Below are 24,350 nucleotides of genomic sequence, written 5' to 3'. Positions count from 1 at the left end.
CCCCTCATTCCTGAACGTTTCTCACCATGGCACCACCGCAAAGGCTCCTGATACTTAATTAAGTGAGAGCAGCGGGGTCTTCTAGAGCAGGCACAGGAAGAGTCTGTGACAAATGTTTTTTTTATGGATGGGGGGCAAAAAGAGGCATCGGGTAGGGGCGTTTCGGGCAGCAGTGACAGATTGGCATCCAGCTTGGTGGTGACCCGGACAAGGACAATTGGCACAGAGGCTATGAGGCCAAAACCCACCCAAAAAGGCAAGGGGAGATAGATGGATGGGGGTCCTGGTGAGGCAGTTTGAGAGCTGCTCAAACACTTCCCAGTCGGCACATTAGTCACACGTATGCTAAATAAAAGACGTTTGGACTTTTCAGCCAATCAACGTTATTTTCACGACCGTCTTTAATGAGCCCTTAAAAGGAAGAATCCTTTCAAATTACTCATTTATTTCTTATTGCAAATAATTTCTAATGATAATGAACTTGGACAAGAGGTTTGCTAATTCTTATCTCTTGGTGATTTTCAATCCTATGCAAAGTCTATTTGTTCTAATTATAGGCAATCAGGGTAGTAACACTCACAAGGCTTACATAAATTATACAAATACCACTTATACCAATACCACAGTATTGATTCAGTGTCTTTGTGTGGTTTAATGATGAAAATATTATTGAATGTTACAGTATGATAGGGTTGTGGCATTTTATAAAGTCTGAATCAAGTATTGAATCAAAAATACATTCAAATGCCACATAAAAACCTCATTGATTTAATAAGATATTTTTTTAGCTAAGCATCCAACACATTTAAATGACCTTTCACACCTTAATTTTTCAATTGTATTATCGTCCAATTATTATTTACAATTGTTTTACACACTTCTACTTCACATTTTCCATCTGGAATATTGCTCTGTATTACATCAAGACTTAATCACATCACATTTATACGTTTGGAGAGAGGGTTCTCCACTGTTTTATGTCTCCTGAATCCTCCGTAGGTCCTCCGATAGGCTTAGGAAGGGAGGGGTGAGCGAAAGGATTTCAGTTGGCTGCAATCTCCATTCTCACCACTAGATGCATCTAAATCCTTCACACTGTTATTAGAAATATAAAATAAACTAAATCAATCAGTCAACAACTTTATTAATCCCGCAAGGGGCAATTGGTTATAAGCAGCAGCTTATGTCATGTACACAGGCAAAAACACACAGATACACCCAGGAGCACAGATGTGGATCATTCCAATTTGATGTGCTTAAATATGTCTCATAATTATTTCTGTGAACATAAAAATAATTTGTGTGTAAATATGTGATTTGGAAATTTAAAACACCATCCACAAATGCATTTAAAAGATTTGCAAACTCACAAATAAATGTGCAAGTGTAAAACGGATCTGCAAATACGCTAAATATTTTTTCACAAATAAAAAAAAGATCTGTGAATATCTCTTTAACATTTACAACTTTCGATCAGGCATTTGTGAATCCATTTTGTATTTGTCGACCAAAAATGCGCTTGCGGATTTCAAATCTCTGCTCGCGGATCTCACATTTCTGCTTGTGGATCGTCTTTTTACACAGACGGAATTTTGAGACATATTTTCCACCGGTCTCGGCTAAAATCTACTCGTGTCACTTGGTTATTTTCGGAAACTACGTGATGGCCTGCTGATGACGACATTTCCGCATGATTTCAAAGTTAGAGCTTTGTTTAATACTCGGTTTTTTTATTATAATGAACAGCGGAACGTTAAATGCATTCTTTATCACCATCACCATCATCATGTTATATAGTGATACAGTTAGTTTGTGTGAGTTTATTGGTTCAACACAGCATATATCGAGCACTTTCGTTGATGTTGAAGTACAGGCTATACGCCACTTTCGGGTCCCGGGGGAGCAGCTGGCAGCGAAGCAGCCCAGATAAAACTCTTTCTTCATTGGTTGTTGTCTATTCAGTCAAGCGGGTCAAAGTTACAAAGCACTTCACATCTTATTAATTGGTCTAGTTTTACCTTACCAGTGCAGTGGTAAGGTAATCGGTAGAAAAGCACCGTATTTAGGTCAGCCTTAAGGCTACATTAAATGTTATAATATTCATTGTGTCCTTTCTACTATATGCCTATATTCCTGTCTATTGCTTTCATTTGTATTTAATGTTATTGTGTTTATACTTGTTTCCACAAATTTCACAATTTGGGATGAATTAAGTATCTATCTATATATGATGTCTGTCTGTCTGTCTGTCTGCCTGCCTGCCTGCCTGCCTGCCTAGCTGCCTACCTACCTACCTACCTACCTACCTACCTACCTACCTACCTACCAACCTACCTACCTACCTACCTATGTACTAGTTGTTTTGTTTGGAAAGGTTTTGTCATTGTATTGCTCTTTACCGGCACCTGCAGAGTACAGGACTTTACATTGTAAATATGATATTAATCCTATAATATTTGTTTCTAGCATATATCATTTGCAAGTGTTTAAAACAAATGTGGGATACTGATTTCATAAAAAGAAAGACATTCATGATTGTCATATTTTATTATGTAGGATACAGGACTGGACTGTAGTCAAGTAAACTTACCGGTACTTTACTTATTAGTATTTCCATGTTATGGATTAAGAGGGAATTATTCTTACTTTTTACTCCACTTCATTTATGCAACAACTTTATTTAATTTTATGATTAGATGGTTTTGCTTGTATCATCCTTTGAAAATACATACTCACAATGCTGGAAACAGGGCTGTTGTTTCCAGCATTGTGACTATGTATTTGCAAAGGATGACACATCACAGACGGACAGACAGAGGGACAGACAGACAGACAGACAGACAGACGGACAGACAGACGGACAGACAGACAGACAGGTAGATAGGCGGACAGATAGATAGACGGATAGATAGACGGATGGATGTATAGATAGATAGATAGATAGATGGATAGATAGATAGGTAGATAGATAGGTAGATAGACAGATAGATGGATAGATAGAGAGATAGATAGGTAGATAGATAGGTAGATAGACGGACAGATAGATAGATAGATAGGTAGATAGATAGATGGATAGATAGGTAGATAGACAGATAGATAGATGGATAGATGGATAGATAGATGGATGGATATCATATATTTCCCCGTTAATATCAGTGTCTCGAAAACACATGTTGGCGACTGAAAGACATCCAGTGTTTGGTCTTTTCTGGAAGCATCCTACAGTGTCTCAACTGAAAGAGGACCACAAACACACACAACATATAATGCAATTTTGAGATTTGGGGATATTTATCTCCCAGTCTGTCACTTTTTTTGACATTTTCAACACCAAACATGTCATTAATGTCTCTGTTTAATGAACTACAGAATCTGAAAGCTTATTTATATCACACTTTTATCAGTAGAAAAATGCAGGACATGACTTTTTTAATGCAGTATTTTCTGATTTATGGCGCAACACAAAGATATTTCACTCTGTGCAAACCTTTGACTCTAATATGTCAACAACATGAAACAAGAATATGAACCTGGTTTTATCCAATGTTCACACAAGAGTTCTACATCCTGACACATCCTTCATCTATAGGCTACTGTTTCAACTGAAAGAGGGCCAGAAACACATTAAAAATATAATAAAATGTGGAGACTTTGGGATATTTATCTCCAATTCTTTTACTTTTCGGGCATTTTACAGACAGACGTTGATGTCACTGTTTACAAAACTACCACTTTTTCTGAAAAATGCATAAAATGATGCAATATATGTTAAATACATGGTTTATACATGTAATTACTTGGGTTCCATTTCTTCTGATTACCTAATTTGGGCGCGCACATTTGCCGCGCGCAAACCTACCTCTTTTGGATTTGGAAAGGTTGGCATGTATGAGTGGCGTATATCCTGTACTTCAACATCAACGAAAGTGCTCGATATATGCTTTGTTGAACCAATAAACTAACACAAACTAACTGTATCACTATAACATGATGATGATGATGATGATGATGGTGATAAGGAATGCATCTAACGTTCCGCTGTTCATTATAATAAAAAAAACAGAGTACTAAACAAACCATCATGCTCTTACTTTGAAATCATGCGGAAATGTCGTCATCAACGTGGTTTCCGAAAATAACCGAGTGACACGAGTAGATTTTAGCCGAGACCGGCGGAAAATGTCTAAAAATTCCGTGTGTGTAAAAAGACGATCCACAAGCAGAAATGTGAGATCCGCGAGCAGAGATTTGAGATCCGCAAGCGCATTTTTGGTCGACAAATACAAAATGGATTCACAAATGCCTGATCGAAAGTTGTAAATGTTAAAGAGATATTCACAGATCTTTTTTTTATTTGTGAAAATATTTAGCGTATTTGCAGATCCGTTTTACACTTGCACATTTATTTGTGAGTTTGCAAATCTTTTAAATGCATTTGTGGATGGTGTTTTACATTTCCAAATCACATATTTACACACAAATAATTTTTATGTTCACACAAATACATATGAGACATATCTATGCCCATACAATTTACACTATAAATAGTTCATAGCATCACAATAATAAATAAATAATCAAGTTGAAAGCCTTTCAAGAATTTAAAAGTTTGAGTGCAGAAGGGATGAATGATTTTGAAAAGCGATTAGTCCTTTGAGCAGGTAGAGCATATCTTCGCCCTGATGGCAACAGACGAAATTCATGTGAGAGAACATGACCTGGAGAGGCCAGAATGCTCTCTGCTTTCCGCAGAATCTGTTGGTTACAGACGGAGTTTAAGTCTCTCTGTTTCACGCCGATGATCTTAGAGCAGGTTTTAACAATGTTGTTCAGGCTGTTCCTGTCTTTCAGTGTAAGGCTATGGAACCAGCAAACACATTCTCACTCCCAACTCGGCCTATGTTGACGTTATGTCAGGGTCCCTGTCGTCTCTTTCCAACGCAAGAGGGGGCCATTTAGCGTCGAGTTTCTACTATCAGGGAGTCCCATTGACTTGAGCTCCCTGAACATTGGTAATAGACGAGTTGGGATCGCGGCGAAAGGCTCGCCGAAGATCCATTCTCACATCGTTTATCAACGTTTTTCTTGCTCAATATCAAGCCAAACTTATTGTTTTTACTTCTTTATTTTAATTGATAATGTAGAACTTTTGCTGCCGTCAGTTATGGGGAGAGTAGGGGCTCAGAATACTGAAATCTGTGTTGTTTCATCGTTTTTTCCTACTAATTTTGTATTAAATCAACCCTTAAAGCTCATCTGTTCAACATCGCCTTCCAAAAATAACTCAACCCCCCCCCCGCACTTATACTTCCATGTCCTGTTTTATGTTTATGTTTTTTATGTTTTATGTCTTGTCCTTGTATGTTTCTTTGTAAAGCGACCTTGAGGTTATGAAAGGCGCTATATAAATTCAAGTTATTATTATTATTATTATTATTTTCTAAACCACACACTGTTATTTACTCAACAATAACACATACTTATCCGTCAGGACAGAGGGTCGGAGCAGCTCATAGTAGTTGCTTTAGAGAATTTTACACCCGGAAGTAAGTATTCTCTCTGCTTCGCTTGACAACCCCGTGATAGTCCTCAAGCTCTGTGATTGGAGGTTTGAGTCTGCGCCGAGGGTTACACTGAGCGTCGAACAGCACTTTGAAATGGGATGGAACCACGGCAGACTGTCCAAAACTGAATTTGAACGGGTCCACCCCGTCCCCCCCTCCCCCACCCGTCCCCAGAACTACACATGCTGGCTATTGTGTGTTTCGCAACATGTTCTATGGCACGTCTCTACTGGGAATTGTAGTTTTAAAAGGCGTTTTCGTATTTCCCAAAATAAGAAGTTGCCAGTATTAAACTGTGCACATCCCTGGAGGTTTAGGGGATAGGAAACACTCAAATTTAAAACATATAATTAATAAATGGGTGAAAATTACTTGTGCCCATAATGGGCAGCATTAATATATACCCACATGACAGCTAAGGTCAGAAGAGCTTTATTTAACAGCTGATCTTATGTCTGTGACCCCTCCCGTTGTTAATTGATAAGCCTGAAACATGCACTTGTCAAGGTTCAGAGACACATTTTGCAAATATGACAGTAGCCATCGATCATCTTAAGATAAGATATACTTTATTGATCCCAAGTTGGAAACATTTGCGTTACATCAGCATGTGTAACAGTTGTAAATATGCAGTGGTGTTTATGTCACGATCTGTCTGTATTGTATTTTGTCTTGTCTTTTTCTGTCTTTTGTTTCATGTTTTATTTTGAAAGGTCTTCACCTCCTGTCTTGCCTGTTTCTGGCTGCATTGTGTCTTGTCCAGATCTGTCTTTGGTTTTCTGTCTGCGTTGTGTCTTGTCTAGATTTGTCTTTGGTTTTCTGTCTGCGTTGTGTCTTGTCTAGATCTGTCTTTGGTTTTCTGTGTGCGTTGTGTTTTGTCTAGATGCGTCTTTGGTTTTCTGTCTGCGTTGTGTTTTGTCTTGTTTAGATCTGTCTGTGGTTCCCTGTCGTTAGTTTCACTGGTGTGTCTAATTTACCCGATTGTGTTCACCTGGTGTCCCTGTGTTTTCTCCTCCCTCCTCAGCTGTGTCCTGTTTGTATGATTAGTCTTGTGTGTATTTAAGTTCTGGTTTTTCTGTCTTTGTCGGTTCGTCATGTGCAATGACTAGTTCTTCGGTGAGTGTTCTGTTTTGTCTTTGTTTGTATTGCATAGCCTTGAAATAAAGGAGTTTTTCAGTTTATACCTGCATTTGGGTCCTGCCTGCTTCACACACCGTAACATTACGAACCGACCCAATATGGGCCCAGCAGATCCTTTGGAGCAGGAAATATCGGATTTTTCCTTTTCGTTGGCTCACTGCTCTAATCTATGGAGGGGAGCGTCCAGGGTTCAGCAGCGAGAGGTTGCTCAGGCAGAGGCGCGCCGGATAACCATAAAGAAACCAGCCTTAGTTAAATTCTTACCTGCCTGGTTTTTGGATTACCTGACGGTTTGTTTTCCCGATCCGGATAGACCCAGGTCTCCCAATTCCCTTTTTGATACCACACGCATCGGTGTGGGCCGTCTGGCGTCAGCCCCTGCTTCTCACCCAGTGTTTGCTACAGTCCAGCAGCTATTCGCTGGTACTCGTCTGGCTTTTGGAGGTCCACGGAGCCTCCAAACGGCTCCTAAAAGAAGGAGTTGCAAGGCCAGGTTAGCAGCACGGGCCCAAAGAGCCATGGTTCCAGAACCAGTTCAGCCCCCAGCGGCCAAGGTTACAGAACCAGTTCAACCCCCAGCAGCCATGGTTACAGAACCAGTTCAACCCCCAGCAGCCATGGTCCTTGCTCCAGAACCGGTCTCGGCAGCAATGGATTCGGCTCCAGAGCCGGCCCATACAGCCATGTTTCCGGCTCCAGTACCGGACCTTACAGCAATGATCCAGGCTTCAGTTCCGGTCCCCTCAGCCATGGTTCCGTCTCCAGAACCAGCCCACACAGTCATGGGTCCGTCTCCAGAACCGGCTCCAGCAGCCATGATCCAGGCTTCAGTTCCGGTCCCCTCAGCCATGGTTCCGGCCCCAGTTCTGACCCCAGCAGCTATGGTTCCGGCCCCAGTTCCGGCCCCAGCAGCTATGGTTCCGGCCCCAGTTCCGGCCCCAGCAGCTATGGTTCCGGCCCCAGCAGCCATGGTTCCGGCTTCAATTCCCACTCCAGTACCGGCCCCAGCAGCCATGATTCCGGCTCCAGTTCCGACTCCAGTGCCGTCGCCAGCAGCTATGATTCTGGCTCATGTTCCGGCTCTTCGGCCCACTCCAGTCCCTCGTGTTCTGTCGGTATTCCGGCCCACACCAGCTCCTTGTGTTCTGTCGGTGTTCCGGCCCACTCCAGCTCCTCGTGTCCTGTCGGTGTTCTGACCCACTCCAGCTCCCCGTGTCGTGTTGGAGGTCCCGACGTCACCTGTTCTGCCGGGGGTCCTGCCGACACCAGATCCTGTCCCGTTGGGTGTCCCGCCGACTACTCTCCTGCCGGGTGTCCTGCCAACCCTATGTCCTGTCCCGTTGGGGGTCCCGCCGACTACTCTCATGCCGGGGGTCCTGCCAACCCTATGTCCTGTCCCGTTGGGGGTCTCGCCGACTACTCTCCTGCCGGGTGTCCTGCCAACTCCATGTCCTGTCCCGTTGGGGGTCCCGCTGACTACTCTACTGCCGGGGGTCCTGCCAACCCTATGTCCTGTGCCGTTGGAGGTTCTGCTGGGGGTCCTGCCAGCTCCATGTCCAGTCCCGTTGGAGGTCCCGCCGACTACTCTCCTGCCGGGTGTCCTGCCAATCCCTTGTCCTGTTCCGTTGGAGGTCCCGCCGACTACACTTCTACCGGGGGTCCTGCCTCTATGTCCCGTGCCATTGGAGGCCCCGCCATCACCTGTCCTACCGGGGGTACTGCCAACCCCTTGTCCTGTTCCGTTGGAGGCCCCGCCATCATCTGTCTCACCGGGGGTCCTACCAAAACCTGGTCTTCTTCGCTCTCGTGCTCGGCCCCCTGACTTTCCCGGCCGCGTTCCTCGCCCTCATGCTCGGCCCCCTGACTTTCCCGGCCGCAGTCCTCGCCCTCATGCTTGGCCCCCTGAGTTTGCCCGCGTTGGCATTAGCCCCTCCATGGACTCTGCCCTGCCCCCGGGTTGTCCGCCAGAGTCCCCCACCTTGAACTCTGTCTTGCCCCCGGGCCATCCGCCCGAGACCCCATCCTTGGACTCTGCCTTGCCCCCGGGCCGTCCCCCTTCTCGGCTTCTGCCTTGCCCCAAGGCTGTCCGCCCGAGATCCCTTCCTGTTCCTCTGCCGTGCTCCTGGGTTGTCAGCCCAAACCCGTCCTCCTGACCCCCTCCACCCACCCTGCTGGACGTTGTTGTTTTTTTATGTTTGTTGGGCTGTTTTGGGACGTCTGGGATCCGTCCCTTTAGGGGGGGGGGTAATGTCACGATCTGTCTGTATTGTATTTTGTCTTGTCTTTTTCTGTCTTTTGTTTCATGTTTTATTTTGAAAGGTCTTCACCTCCTGTCTTGCCTGTTTCTGGCTGCGTTGTGTCTTGTCCAGATCTGTCTTAGGTTTTCTGTCTGCGTTGTGTCTTGTCTAGATCTGTCTTTGGTTTTCTGTCTGCGTTGTGTTTTGTCTTGTTTAAGTCTGTCTGTGGTTCCCTGTCGTTAGTTTCCATGGTGTGTCTAATTTACCCGATTGTGTTCACCTGGTGTCCCTGTGTTTTTTCCTCCCTCCTCAGCTGTGTCTTGTGTGTATTTAAGTTCTGGTTTTTCTGTCTTTGTCGGTTCGTCTTGTGCAATGACTAGTTCTTCGGTGAGTGTTCTGTTTTGTCTTTGTTTGTATCGCATAGCCTTGAAATAAAGGAGTTTCTCAGTTTATATCTGCATTTGGGTCCTGCCTGCTTCACACACCGTAACAGTTCATTTGTAAATCATTTAGTATAATCACACAAATTCTGTGTTTTATATTTAATAATTCTGTGTTTTATATTTATTGAATGTTCAATACCTGACAAGGTCTGAGATGAAAAACTTAGGTCGCAGGTTCCTCAACAGTGCATTACAAGACATCTATCAATATGTGTGTGTATACCTCCACCATTAAACTGTTTTCTGCACATTTCTTATACTGTCTATATACATCTTATAAGAGTATAATATCAGTTCAAATAAGTGCTTAAACATACAGTAGTTAACATTGCAGGAAAGCAATATATTAGTACTGTCAGGATTAATATTTATACCCCCAAAGCTTTTTTCTTATTCAAAATAAGACCTTAACATAAAGTAATCTTTAATGTTTAAATAAAGCCTTATTAGTTTGTCTGTCTGTGTCTCATAATAAAAATAATAAATGTCAATGTGCTTTAACCACTACGTGTCCCTTTCTATCAGCTGTGCACCGTTATGGTGTAAATACAGCCTATCTACCAATTGGATCAAATATAAAAGTCAGCCGAATTAGTATTGATACTGCAAGGAGACGTATATTGTGAAGAGAAATTGAAGATGTTGTGATATATTTATGATCCACGTCACATATTCAGTTTCGGCGGCAGTTCTTCCTGTTTGTCCAGAAGTCTTCTCATCAGGGCTCTATAACTAAAGAACTATGGTAGATGTTTAATAATGCAGCCGAACCGTGTATTACAATGCCATTATGTGATGACTTCCAAAGAGAAAAGCAAGCACACTCGGAATAAAGTATTATTTTTTTGTTTTTAAATGTTTTCGGATTTCACATCACATAAACACCATATCCCAGCTTGCATCGCGGCTAAACCATCCCATCACAGAGCTTGAGGACTCATCACCAACATTCAGGGAGCTCTATGCAAGTCAATGGGACTCCCTGATAGTTGAAACTCGACTCTAAAGGGCCCCTCCTTGCGTTGGAAAGTAACGACAGGGACCCTGACATAACGTTAACATAGGCCGAGTTGGGAGTGAGAATGTGTTGAACCAGCAGATAAAAGAAAAACAAATAAGGCTCTCAATGAATGATTGGTAAAAACGACAAAGAATGAAAGGCCTGACAGAGAAAGAGTTCAGTTTGCGAAGAAGGTATATTCTCTGTTGACCCCGCTTCACAATACATTCAGTATTCACATCAAATTTGAGGTGGTCATCGAAAATGGTGCCCAAGTATTTATATGATGTGACAATTTTTACATTGTCATTGTGTATGATGCACTCCTTAGGAACATCCTTGTGACGTCTAAAATCAATTATCAATTCCTGGGTTTTAGAGATATTTAAATCCAGAAAACTGTCATCACACCAGGAAATAGAATCAGTAAGAGCACACTTGTGGCCTGATTCTGAGCCGCTAAGGAGGGACAAGAGGGCGGTATCATCAGATAATTTAACCAAGTAGCTGTTGTCTTGCATGCTCCTGCATTTATCAGTGTACATTATAAAAAGCAGGGGCGAAAGAACGCATCCTTGAGGCGAGCTCGTGGAAGTGACTACAGAGTCAGAGAGGCGTCCATTGACACCTTCTTCTGTCTATTAGTTAGAAAGTTTAAAATCCATAAAACAAGTTGATCGGGCAGCTTAAAATGACATAATAGGCTCTCCACCAGGAGATGCGGCTGCATTGTGTTAAATGCTGAAGAGAAGTCAGCAAACAAAAGCCTAGCATGGGCTTGTGGCTTTTCAAGGTGTTTGTGGAGGGTGTGCAGTGTAAAAAGCTTTGCCTCTCCCTGCCTGATACACAAATTGTAGTGGATCAATTTCACCACCTACTAATGACATGACAAGGCCTTTAACAATTTTCTCAAGATTTTTCATTACCAATGATGTTAAAGACACCGGTCTGAAGTCAATAAGGACTTTAGGATGAGGTTTCTTAGGGATGGGAATTACAGTTGAGGATTTCCACATATCAGGAATTTGGCTATTCTTCAGTGACAATTGGAAGATATGCTGGAAAACACCACAGAGTTCGCTAGCACAATACTGGAGTGTACGCCCACAAATATGGTCTGGACCTGGGGCCTTCCTAATATTGACTTGTTTTAAGAGATTCAATGACTATTTCTGAGATAGGGGAGAGAGACTCTCTTCGGGTTGAGGTGTTTATGGAGAAATCTTTTTTCTCCAATCGAGAATACAGACTGTTAAAAGTAGGGCCGGGACTCGATTAAAAAAATTAATCTAATTAATTACAGGCTTTTTAATTAATTAATCGCAATTAATCGCATTTTTAATCACATATAAATATTTGACCTGAGAACAGTGAGAAGCAATTTTTTTCACATGGATTTTAGTATACCATTGAATAATGACTGAATACATAAGCTTAAGCAACAAAACATTGTTTATTTTTTTCAAGGTGGTACTTAACAAAGACCAACAGAAAAGTGCAATTTTTGCCATAAAGTGTAGCAATAACATATTTAGGAATATAGTACATTTCAGAGATTCAGGTAGCCTATAGGTAGTTAGACCTTCTGTTAACTATAACACTTTGTTTTTTAAGTAAAACACAATACTTTCAAGTACATTCAGAACATTGGAAACCCTGACTATTAAAAAAAATCTCTCTGTTGCTTCAGAGGCCATAACAGACTTTGTTGATTTACCAACAGTTGATTTAAAAAATCTAATCAATTTCAGTCCAACTCTCTCAATAACCTTGGCCAAAACAATAAACAGTTCAACATAAAGTGCCAGTTGCACCAACAACGTAATAAATAGTTCAACATAAAGTGTACCATTTAAAATAAAAAATAAAAAGTGCCAGCGATTGACCTCAATCCCTCCTATTCTTCCAATATCCTGATGAAAAATAAAATCTCTCTGTTGCATAGGCCACTGTTTGATCAACGCGAATTGGGTATGGGTCCTTGTACTCCGAGTCGGGCTAAAGTCCACGCTAGCTTCCACGCTAGCTGCTATATGTCTTGCATTGAGGTGATACTTGAGGCTTGATGTGCTGCGGTGATATGCAAATTCCTTTTTGCATAATTTGCAAACAACCGTGCTCTTATCGATGCTTCCATCCGTCCGTTTTTTAAAACAAAATGTCCCATCCACGGGGCCAACCAAAGCGGTCTCATCAGCTTCTTCGTTCACGTTTGACTTGTGGTTTGTTGTTGTTTGAAGTCATGAACGTTAGTTGGTGCTCCAGTATAATCGGTACCCCTGAAACTCATCCAGTGAGAAACGTTCCGCGGTGCAAAAATAAGTGCGATTAAAATGCGTTAATCTTTTTAACGCGTTAATTGTTGTGTAATTAATTCATCTTAATTAACGCGTTAAAGTCCCGGCCCTAGTTAAAAGCATTGGGGAGGTCTGCTTAATTTTTTCCCTCAATGTTAATAGGATTCCTACCCATGTCATTGTTGTTACCCTGGGAGATGGAGGACATTGATTTGATTCCCCTCCAGGCTTCCCGAAGATCTCCTCTGCTGTATTTGAGTTACACCTTATCCCTATAAGCTATTTTAGCTTTTCTTATCTCATTTCTTAATTCTCTGTGAATTTATTTTTTGTCCTGACTGTTTCCAGTATAAAAGATAAGTTTCTTTCTATTTATAACACTCTTTAGTTCCTTCGTGACCCACGACAAAATGATATGTAGGATGAGACAGTTGACGTCAGTTCATTGAGATCAGAGCATGAGCTATAAAACACATCCCAATCCGTGCAGTCCAAACATGCCTGTAAGGTGGCAATGCTTTCCTCTGTCCAACATTTCACAGTTTTTTTTGTGCACACTTGTTTTCTGCAGATGGGTTTATAGATCAGCACCAGAAGAACGCTCGTGTGGTATGACGCTCCAAAAGGGGGCATGGTCAGGGACTTGAATGCACCAAGCACGTGTCGTAACATAAGTCAATCGTGGATTTATTTAAAGTTGTAGGACACGTGACATACTGCTCGTATGTTTTTAAGGTCTAATGTACCTGACAATGATTAAAATAAATTAAATTATAACATTTGAAGATGAAAACTCAAAGTCAAATGTAATGTAGTATTTGAGTATACAGTTTAAAAAATGTTTGAAACAAGTGTTTCAATAGTGTAACATATTCAACTTGTAGCTTGTTTGTTTGCCCTGTTGGGCCATGTTTCTATTTTTCTACAGTAAAATGTTGGGTTTGTTACAAACAGCAACAGAATCCTCCACAAAGTTGCATATGGAAAATCAAGGCCTATTTGCTCTTGCTCTTGTGGTTTGCAGGGCAGTGTTCTCCTCCCTCTGGCCCCAGACTGACGCCCTGCATGTGGCCCTGTGGGGGCAGGCAGTGATGTGTTGGCAGGCCGGACAGAAAAAGCTGAACTTATGATTCATAACTGTTGAGGCTCTTTGCTAAATCCAGCCACCAGCGAACACTTTTTCACTTTCTCAGATGTGTTGGGCACATTAGTGTGTTGGTACTACATATGGCTGAATTACAGGTGGCCATAAATTCATAAGCATAAGTAGAGTTACAGATTAAAAAAAAAAAGACACTTATGGAGAGTTTGTGAAAGTAACTGGGGTCAAAAAGTAAATATGAAATAATGAATGAAGAAGCCTTTGTGCGACTAAAGGTGTTTTTCTGTTCTGTAGAAACAGAAACCATTGACTAACAAAGACCTGGTCCCATTTAAACCAGATTGCCCCCGCCGGCGGGGGAAAACACAACAATATTGCACGAAACGGTGCAGGGGCAGGGCTTCTTAACATTTAACCACCTATTTAATGTGTCATACCCACTTAACGGGAAGAAACTCAGCTATCAGAAAATATTAACTATTTTTAGCTAAACAAAACACAAGGGTAATACCAAGCGTCTGAATTAGCACTGAGCACGACAATTCTAACGCACTTAGCACATAATTCACGGTAGAGATATTTTGTACTTCATGCTATCTGCACAAACTAGATATAATATAAATGCTGAGATTCCACAGATTCCATTGGTATAATAAGTATCATCACTGTGCGACCAAAACTCACGCCAGCGAAGGCCAGGAAAGACAAAACACAACTTCACTTTACGGAGCTAAAATGGCAAATACGTCTTAAATCCGCTGTTTTCTGATCTAAAGTTGTGTTCAAGGGCATTCAAATGCATATAAACTCTGCTGAAGGTTAATCCAATCCTGTGTCACTTTGAAATTATTACTGATAATCCATCATAACATTTATGGCAATAAACATATTTTTCCTATAGAAACTGTAACGGAGCTTTTGGTTTTGGGCAAATTGCGTGCGCATTACTCTCACTCCTCAATGGTAATGTTTAGGTGGATTTAGGAACCCCCCTCGATTCTATTGGCTCTAACGGTTACAAAGAGGTGTCAATCACCGAAATCGACCAATGGCTTCCAGAGATACGGCAAATACACTAAAATGTACCCAGACATGTTTTCTTTTCTAAACCTCTATAAAAAGGTCAAATTTCAGTTGTTTTGCATGAATCTTGATACAGGGTACTTATCATATGTTATAGTTTGGTTTCCTAAAGCTTTTTGGCTACTATCCCACCATTCAAGGGTGGTTTTCACTATAAGTAATGGTTTTTTTTTCAGAAGGAGACTATAATTTACATTTGTTTACTATGTTCAATCTGAATTTACTTTAACATAACATACACCAGTGTGTTCATAAAGTTGATGGCTTCTTCAATTTTCAGAATCCACTAGGCGCACCTTGCAGTTAAATGGAAGGTTCAAGGTTCTTTATTTGTCATACGAACATAGCTACAGCGTAGTTATGTCGATGAAAATCTTAGGTCACAGGCTTCTCCAACAATGCAACACAATAATACAGATAAACAGAAAAATATAGTGCAAGTAAATATTAAAAAGTAAATACAAAAAGAAAAAGAAAAATTGTTTAAAAAAAGTGAAATAGTGAAATAAGAGTCTACAGTATATGAGAGCTATTGTAATGATAAATTAGATAAATAGATACATAATTACTACGTAGCAGATGAATGTTATGGATGTTGTTTCAACAGATCAGGTGTTTAACAGTCTTATTGCCTGTGGGATGAAACTATCTCTGAATCTGGTGTTTTTTGTCCAGATGCTGCGGTGACGCCTGCCAGACGGCAGCAGACTGAACAGTTTGTGGCTGGGGTGATGGGGGTCTTTTATAATCCTGAGGGATTTCTTCCTGAGCCGCTGGGAGTAAAGGTCCTCCATGGATAGCAGCTCCGTCCTGGTGATGTCCTGTGTAGTTTTCAACGCCCTATGTAAAGCCTTACGATTGAGGGCGGTGCAGCTGCCGTACCAGGCCGTGATGCAGCCAGTCAGGATACTCTCTATGGTGCACCTGTAGAAGTTGCAGAGTATCCTGGAATCCATTTTGAACCTCCTCAGCCTGCGGAGGAAGAAGAGTCAAGCTTTTTTGGTGATGGTGGTGATGTGAAGAGTCCATGTCAGGTCCTCAGTGATGTGGACCCCGATGAACCTGAAGCTGCTGACTCTCTCCACCGTAGTCCCATTGATGGCGATGGGGGCGTGTCCCTCTCTCTGCTGCTTCCTGTAATCCGCAATCAGCTCCTTTGTTTTGCTGCTGTTGAGATGGAGGTTGTTATCCTGGCACCAAGATGTCAGGTTTTCGACCTCCTCTCTGTGCGCCGTCTCGTCGCCGTCTGTGATCTGGCCTATGGTGGTCGTGTCGTCAGCAAACTTCATGATGGTGTTGGAGCTGTGTGTGGCCACGTGGTCGTGAGTGAACAGGGAGTAGAGGAGAGGGCTGAGCACGCAGCCTTGAGGGGCTCTCGTGTTGAGGATCATGGAGAAGGATTTGAGGTTTCCAACCCGCACTGCCTGGGGTCTGCCCGTCAGGAAGTTCAGGATCCAGTCACAGAGGGCGCTGTTGAGCCCGAGGTCTCTGAGCTTGATGACCAGCTTGGAGGGCACAATGGTATTGAATGCTGAACTGTAGTCAATGAACAGCATTCTCACATACTGTATGTGTTCCTCTGGTCCAGGTGTGAGAGGGCAGTGTGGATGGTGAGGGCTATGGACCTGTTTGCTCTGTAGGCAAACTGCAGGGGTCCAGAGAGTCAGGGAGGGAGGAGGTGATGAAGGATTTGACTAACCGCTCAAAGCACTTCATTATGATGGAGGTGAGTGCTACTGGGTGGTAGTCGTTGAGGCTGGTGATTTTTGTCTTTTTGGAGAAAGGAACGATGGTGTTTAAAACATGTGGGGACGACAGACTGCAGCAGGGACCTGTTGAAGATGTCTGTGAACACCTCTGCCAGCTGACCTGCACAAACCCTGAGAACACGGCTAGGGATGCCATCAGGTCCAGGAGCCTTGTGTGGGTTAACCCACACACATCTGCCCTGTTTAAAACAAAAGGGCAGGGCTCCTGATCCTTCTCTGGACCCCCAGCCTCGCTGCTCTCAAATCGTGCAAAAAAACTGTTCAGCTAATCTGGGAGAGATTCACACTTGAATAAGGCTGTTGACACAGCCACAGCCCCTGTGGAGTCTGCACGGCAGGCTCTCCCCGCCTATCTGTAGGCATGTGCAATGCATTTGCAGAGCCAGCCTGCTAGGCATTTCTTGGACAGAGCTTTCCCGGCCACCCAGCCCCCGAAACACACAAACAGCTGTTCAGTGCGTCTAAGGGCAGCTGTGCGCTCCACATAACATGCTAGCGCACGCACCGGGCAGAGGAGGTGCAATTTAGCTTCCCTGGCCCCACCATGGGGTGGAAGACTAAAGCCCCCTAGCTATCCTAACTGAATAGCCCTCGACCTGAACGCACTCCTTAGGCTCTTGGGCAAAGGAGGGGCTGGTCTGAGTGTCACCCCGCTCCGGTTACCCCGAATCAACAAGCAACTCGGGTGCACCGACAGAGCGGTTAACTCGGACACTCTCTTGGCCGACGTTAAGGCAAGTAACAATGCTGTCTTCCACAACAGTCCTTTCAGGGAGAACAGCTCCAGAGGCTCAAATGGTTCTGTGACCAGAGCCTTGAGCACCAACGGTAGGTCCCGGAGGCGTGCACTACTGGGCGCAGGCTCCTGACCCCTGTAAAAACTGCGAAATCAGTGGCTGAGAAAAGGCTGACCTGCCGTCAAATCCCTCATGGCAGGACGAGATGGCTGCTGCATACACTTTCACTGTAGAATGAGCAAGCCCTCTGTCCACCAGTAACTGTAAGTAGGATAAAATAGAGCCCAACTCACAAGATAGGGGCTCTATTCTCCGCTCCTCACACCATCGCTGGAATCCCAGCCACTTTGGCCTGTAACAGGCCGTGGTGGATCCTGCTCTAGCTGCCTGGATAGACTGAATAACAGTGTCAGACAATCCACCCTGTCTCAGCCTGTCCCTCTCAGGAGCCAAGCCTGGAGAGGTTGGCCCAAGTGGGTAACGCCCCGATTGCACCTGCCTCTTGAGACATCGCCCCCCAGAACTGGGGAACCGCCCAGGGCTGGCCCACCTTCATCTGTGTAATCTCTGAGTACCACGGTGCCCCGACACGATCCGGTGCTACTAGGATGACTGACAGGAGTTCTTGATGCCTCGATTGCCTGGCAGGGGGCCGCACCTCGACATGAGGTCGGCCCCCCTGTTCTCCAGTCCCGGGACGTGGAGGGCTCTCAGAGATAACACCACCTCTGAAGCCCATAACCACAGTTCCTCCGCTGTAGTCAACAAGGCGGCGGAGCAAACTCCGACCTGCTTGTTGATGTATGCCACTGTAGTGCTGTTGTCGCTCCTGACCAGTACATGTCTCCCCTGAATTAGGGGCATGAACTGCTGGAGGACCAACACTACTGCCTGTAGCTCTAGGAGGTTGCTGTGCCGTGTTTCTGTTAGAGACCAGCGCCCACCCATAGCCCTCTTCAGGCGGGTCCCTCCCCGTCCTGTTCTGGACGCGTCCGTGAACACTGTGATGTAGGAGGTCACCCATCCCAGTGGAGACCCCCTCCGGAGGTGATCCGGGGACCCCCAGAACCGGAGGTTGCCCTCCACTGAGGGGGGGATGGTCACCAGACGTCGCCAGCCGAGCGGGACCACAACGTGAGCAGCCGCCATGAGACCAAGAGTCTGCATGGCAGTTAAAGCTGTCACTGTTGCACCCTGTTGCAGCCTGTCGTAGCCTGCGATCCGCCCAAAGCAGGGACGCACGTCTGCTCCCTGGCAGGGTGACGCGCAGTGCGCCTGCATCGAGCAACACTCCCAAATACAACGCCTGTTGGTGAGGTATGGGGGTGCTCTTTTTCCAATTGATCGCAAAGCCCATCTTGGTTAGGTGTAGGATCAATTGCGCTGTGCAAAGTATTGCCTGTTCCCTGGACCTGGCCATGACTGTGAGGTCGTCTGGGTAACTCTCATGCCGTAGACGCGCAGTGGTTGGAGCGCAGTGGCCATACATTTGCTGAACGTGCGTGGGGATAGGGAGTAGCTGAACGGTGGTGAACCAATCGCCCGGTTGCACTAGCCCCATTAACTGTTTTATAGTTAACATTCAGAATTTTCTGCAGGGAATGTGGTGATTCAGGCTGCGGAGATCTAGAATAGATCTGAATTCCCCTGTCTTCTTGAGAACCAGGAAGTACATGGAATAAAGACCCTTTTCTCGGTGCTGAGGGTGCACAACAGACACCGCCTGTTTTTGCACCAGAGCCTGAATCTCTGCTGAGAGGAAACCCATCTCCTCCTGGGATGACAGATTTACGCATGCCTTTGAATGGAGGTGGAATGCTGCAAAAACTGGAGTCTCATCAGCGCCGGGATATCCAGACGCACAGACCTGTGTGCTGGACCCTCCTGGCTGCCGGAACCGAAGGTGTCAGACAACGAGGCGTCCTCGTCGTCCTCCCCCCCCGCGAATGCGACCACCCGGCCCCTCGGGAGGGTGAACTCGAATGGCACCTCATCAAGCTCATCCATGTCGACCACCTTGAGGTCCTGATCCTCCACCTGCGGGCTGAGCTTCACCCAGAAATGCTCGCCACGATGCCGGTGGCTCAGCTGTGGGATCATGCAGCAGGCATTGCATGCCGGCGACTGGCCTAGGCCCTCCTCGGCGTGGTTCAGCCCCAGGCACTGGAAGCAAAGGCGGTGCGGGTCAGCCCCCGCGATCAGGCCAGGGCATGTCGGGCAGGTTCGGTGCTCTAGGAGTGGTTCCATGCTTGTTTCAATCAATCTCTTTTTCTTTCACGTCTTGCTCAGTGTTCACTTCCGCTCGCTGAAGAGAAAGGGATGACGGTCAGGAGGCGAGGCCTCCTTTTATACGGTGAGATGTGCGCACATTCAGGTAGGCCCGGCCCGGGGCCGGCTACGTCTATAGAAGTCTCAGTAGGTGAATGCTTGCATGATAAGGTAGTACCCAGAGGCCTTTTTCTCAAAATTATGACTCGTTGACAGTCATTACATAATGCAACATATTTTGCCTAATATTTGGAGTACAAAAACAATCCAGATATCATTAGAAATCTAGGAATCTCCTCTTTCCAACAGTGTATACAACTCAAAATGTATCTTCGGGTCAATGCGACTGATTTCGATGGAGCAGGTCACAGATATACAACGCTTAAATCAGACTTTAGTTACACCTGAGTAAAATTCAGGGACGGTTATTGTCAAGTGCCAAAATAAACTATGCAATATATCAGACGCTGAGTACTTTCGACCCCGTTTGAATTGTGCAACGAATTACACATATGTTTGTCAATCTTAAAAAATCCTTTCCATGTCAAAAAAGTCACTGTTAGTCGTAAAACTGTTGAAATATAAGACTATGAAAAATATGCTACTAGAAAGACTACAAATCACAGAATCCTGGTCCCTCATGCTGGCTCTTATGGCGCTTTTGTGTATGTATAGCTCTCAACATGCCCAGACTTGGAGTGATTTTCACCTAATTTAATGGGTTTTAATACTTTTTGCCTCACTCTGAAAGAAAGAAGTGAAATGTGTCAACGTGATGGCCGTCTTGGTGTGTGGTGCGAGACGGGAGAGGTAGTTCATTGAGCGGTTTCACACAAAAAAAAGTGTTACTTCACATTTTTTTTACTTGCAAAATTATCTTTTAAATTGACAAACATCATATGTGTAATTTGTGGCAAAATTCAAACGGGATCGAAAGATAATCTTTCTCTCTCCATTGACTTCAATACATACTTTTTTCGAAATAAGGTCCCATGGAGGTCCCCCGGAAAGGGAGGGACTTCGCCTCTCTATATTTATCTGTAGATACCCCAAAGTTTGTTTCTTATTCAAAAGAAGACCTTAACTCATTCTTTAATGTTTAAATACAGCCTTATTATTTTGTCTGTTTTGCACATCCTCCTATTAATATCTTTGGACATCCTGCTCTAAACTATTGTAGAGATCACTACAGTATCTTCTTGATATTTTCTATTCTATATTTATATGATTGACCTTCTACTTTCCCCCTATTTTGTATGTAGGCTACTCTTAATATTTAAATGTTTTCATCAAATATAACATATTCAATAAAAAATGCAATAACTCGCTTTAACCACGGGTTAAAAAACTGTCAAGTTAACAATGTTAACACAATCAATTATACTTTATGAAGATGTTACAAATAACACAGAGCATACAATGCCATGATAACTTTGTATTCTTAGTGTAGGACACTATGTATAACATCTGAAGATGTGTAGTTTTATTAATGTTTTCACATAATTTTACAGGATATTGCTATATTATTTCACATATTGTAGTTCTAAGACATTAATATCTGAGGTATATCCGTCATTTCATGGTAAGCTATTGAAGTTCTGATTCCATAGATGTGTCTCCCATCACCCAAAACCCCTGACTATTCTCTCAACTCAGTATAAACATTCTTTAATTCAAAGAAAATCAGTAATATCTTTAAAAACTACAAGTCCTTTTCTATCAGCTATGCACCATTATGGTGTAAATATAACCTATCTACCAATTGGATGAAATATAAAAGTCAGCCAAATTACTATCTATACTGCAAGGAGACGTATTGTGTGAAGAGAAATTGAAGATGTTGTTTAATTGCTGATATATCACCATCGACCATATATTTATGATCCACGTCACATATTCAGTTTCGGCGGCATTTCTTCCAGTTTGTCCAAAGGTCTTCTAATTAGGGCTCTATAAATAGAGAACTATGACAGATCTGTAATATTTAATGCAGCCGAACCGTGTATTACAATGCCGTTATGTGATGACTTCCAAAGAGAAAAGCAAGCACACTCGGATTATTTTCCTTTCTTTGAAAAATGTTTTCGGTTTTCACATGGCATAAACACCATATCCCAACGTGCATTGCGGCTAAAACATCCAACCAAGCTTCAACGATAGCTGAGGATTATGGGTAGTTCGATGTTTTAGCCTATCAAAATCTCTGATAAAAGAAATGTGTCTCTCTATAGATCCTACACATCCACTTGACATGGATTCTAAAAGTACAATATACACTTCTAGCTAGAAATCCAATCAAAAAGCATTTGAATGGCCAAACTATTGTACAATTTAGGATTTTCCAGAGAGGGTTATTTGTGAATATACGACCCTCCGGAGCGTTTGCAATTGCCGCAAATTGTTGTTTTTTACACGACCACTAGAGTTGCTAAACTTTAAAACGTGACTATAGGTCGTAATAAGCTGCTGAACAAACGACCTATTTGGTCGTATGAGTTGGAGGACTTGTTGACACAATCAGGGGCACAACTAAAAGACAGAAAGTAAAACAAGACACAAAGAGGGAAAATATTTAAAAATAAAACAAAAAACTATTAACACAAAGCTAAAATCATGACAGAGCAAGTGAACAAACCTGTATTTACACCTTAATAGTGCAAAGCAATATTGAGTTATCTTAAGATGAAGAGACAAATGACAGTTAGACCCACCGGGATCCATCTTCATCTTCTTTTTTTATACAGACACATGATTTATTTTAGCATTTGGACTGTCTATGTTTTTTAATTTATTATCTGTTTAACTTAAAATTAAAAACGACATCTATTGCACAGCTGTCCGTCCTGGGGGAGGGATCCTCCCTTGCTGCTCTATCCAAGGTCTCTTCCATTTCTCCCCCATTCACTGTGGGGTTTCTTTGGAAGTTTGTAAAATTGTGATATTGGACTGTTTAAATAACCTTTCATTGATTGATTTACTTCAAGAGAAATTAATGTTAGAAAAAACAAACTGTTTCCACCCATCATGTGCATAGGTGCTACAAGAAACAAATCCGTTCTCCTGACTTTATTTTTTTTGAGAAAGTTACCGATGCACCAAGGAGGAAGTGGAACACACATTAGACAACCATTTCATTGCAGACTGTTATGTTTACGTGGGGAAATGACAGAGCATACATTATTTGAGATAGACTATATTTTGAAGTCAGACTTAATTTTATGGACATTTCGGCCAGGGGTGTAGAGCTATTGGTTTAAGCACCGGATTGGCAAAAGCGCTGGTGCTGCTCTTCTCTGAGTTACACGTCCCGCTGCCTCCTGGAGTGACCACACACCCCTGGCCGAAATGTCCTTAAAGTGAAGTCTGAGTACGAAATATATCTCAAATAATGCACTGTCATTTCTCCACGTAAACATAACAGTCTGCAATGAAATGGTTGTGTCCTGTGCGCTTCACTTCCTCCTTGGCGCACCGGTAACTTTCTCCCCCCAAAAAAGTCAGGATAACGGGTTAGTATCTCGTGCGCACGAGATACTAACCCGTTATCCTGACTTTTTTTTTTCTCTCTCTGTTTTTTTTTTTTTTTTCATGTCCCTTTAGGGGCTCCTTAGTATTCTGTATAAATGTAAAAATATAATATATGGGGAAATTAAGTTTGATGAATGTATTTTGCCAAAAAAAAAAAAAAAAAAACTGTACTTTGCTATCAAGATGATGATGGCCCCCACAACATGAGTCCTACTGACTTTGAGTTTACAGCTAGCACTGCCAGCAGGTACATTATCTCAAGATTTACCCTAAAAAAAGGGCAAAATGTCAATAATGAGTGCAGAAATAAATTGTATCCTTTTGCCCTTGGTGATCCTTTTACTTTCCAATTTTCCAATCTTTAATGACATTTCTTGACAACTATGAAATGGATTTGCAATGAAATATGGTGAAGATATTGATGAGATCTTAATCAGTTAAAGTCATTTTCAGGTGCGGCTGCAAGAACTAAAGAGCAGTTAAGTATCTTTTATAATAGATTTCTAGAATTCAATTTTCAACAACTTGTGTAGCTGCAAATAGGCGATAAATGCAGTGGTGCATGAAGGGGTTAATGCTGGGTTTAAACTTTCTGAAGCCCAGGTTAGGTGACGGCGTCCGACATACATTTCCAAAAAGCATGCACAGAGATGTAATTTGGTTCCACTGGAAAAATTATAATTTATAAAACAATAAACTCCGCTTGACTTTCCAGAAAAGCAAATACATCCAAAATCGAAATATCATCTGATCAGGCAATCGTCAGAAATAAAGTGACAAAATAATGCGTTACATTTTAAGCCAAAAATACTTAAATTGAGGTGTAAAATAATGTCATATACTGAAGAATAGGCCTACTGTGTCTAATAACTTTAGGAATCAATATAGCATTTTTTTATTTTAAACAAAATTCAGATTGCACACAATAAAAACATGTAAATGATAGTGTCCGTCCAAAAAAAAAACATTACTTAGGCCTATAGCGAAAACAAGGGGCGGACTGGGACTAAAATTCAGCCCTGGAAACTGACCCAGTCCGGCCACATGAAATGTCAAATGTTAGAAATCCGTTGTTTATTATTTAAAGTTTTACGTCCGATTCGCTCCTTTTTTCCTCTCTGTACACAGCTCCAGTGTGGGCATTGGCCTGTCATCAAATTTCATTTTTAGTTGCTGCTGTGT

This window comes from Notothenia rossii, assembly GCF_949606895.1.
Source record: "Notothenia rossii genome assembly, chromosome: 4".
In the NCBI taxonomy this organism is placed as follows: domain Eukaryota; kingdom Metazoa; phylum Chordata; class Actinopteri; order Perciformes; family Nototheniidae; genus Notothenia; species Notothenia rossii.
Note: the sequence above shows the minus strand (reverse complement) of the source record.